Raw genomic sequence first — 838 nt, forward strand, 5'->3', positions numbered from 1 at the left:
AGCTCAACATGGCAGAATGGATCATTGTTGCAGTAGGTATGCAAAGCTGCACTTCTCAAAGATATAAATATTACCACATTAATGACCGCAAGAACTAGCATTACAGCACAGACAAAGTGTTGCAAGTAGGCTTCTACAATTACATTTAGGCAAAATCAGTAACATACCAGAAGTGATCAACTGAGAAAAAAAAAAAAAAAAAAAAAAAAAAAAAAACCCCTACAACAATAAAAAAAAAAAAAAAATTATTTGGTTAAACAACGTTTGACAGCACATAACTACACCACATCCGAAACATATTCAGAAGGACTCTCAGTGCTGTTTACAGAACCAGACCCATCATCCGGCGTTGTGGTGGTAGAACCCGACCAGTCATCCTGGGGCGAGGTGGCGATAGAACCTGACCCGTATTCCGGCGTTGTGGTGGCGGTAGAACCAGACCCATATTCCGGCATTGTGGTGGCGGTAGAACCCGACCCGTCATCCTGGGGCGAGGTGGCGGTAGAACCCGACCCATATTCCGGCGTTGTGGTGGTAGAACCCAACCCGTCATCCTGGGGCGAGGTGGCGGTAGAACCCAACCCGGTATTCCTGCGTTTGGGTGGTGGTAGAAACCCGACCCTCATCCTGGGGCGAGGTTACGTTAGAACCGACCCGTCATCCTGGGGCGCTTTGACCGTTATAACCCGACCCTCATCCTGGTGCGAGGTTCGTTAGAACCCGACCCTCAATCCTGGGGCGAGGTGACGTTAGGACCCAGACCCGCATCCTTGTGTGCGAGGTGACGTTATAAACCCAATACCCGTGAACATCCTGGGCGAGTTGGCGTTGAACCCGA

General features: G+C 49.4%; 1 long non-coding RNA gene across 1 annotated transcript; it reads right to left on the reverse strand.

Moving 5' to 3' along the window:
• Positions 1 to 245: 245 nt before the first annotated feature.
• Positions 246 to 581, reverse strand: LOC122144014. The gene is made up of 2 exons (XR_006159496.1): positions 473 to 581; positions 246 to 400 (listed from the first exon to the last, which is right to left on the reverse strand). It is a non-coding gene; the product is annotated as an uncharacterized LOC122144014 (long non-coding RNA).
• Positions 582 to 838: the final 257 nt, after the last annotated feature.

Source organism: Cyprinus carpio, unplaced genomic scaffold (assembly GCF_018340385.1).
Source record: "Cyprinus carpio isolate SPL01 unplaced genomic scaffold, ASM1834038v1 S000006559, whole genome shotgun sequence".
NCBI classification, from domain to species: Eukaryota; Metazoa; Chordata; class Actinopteri; order Cypriniformes; family Cyprinidae; genus Cyprinus; species Cyprinus carpio.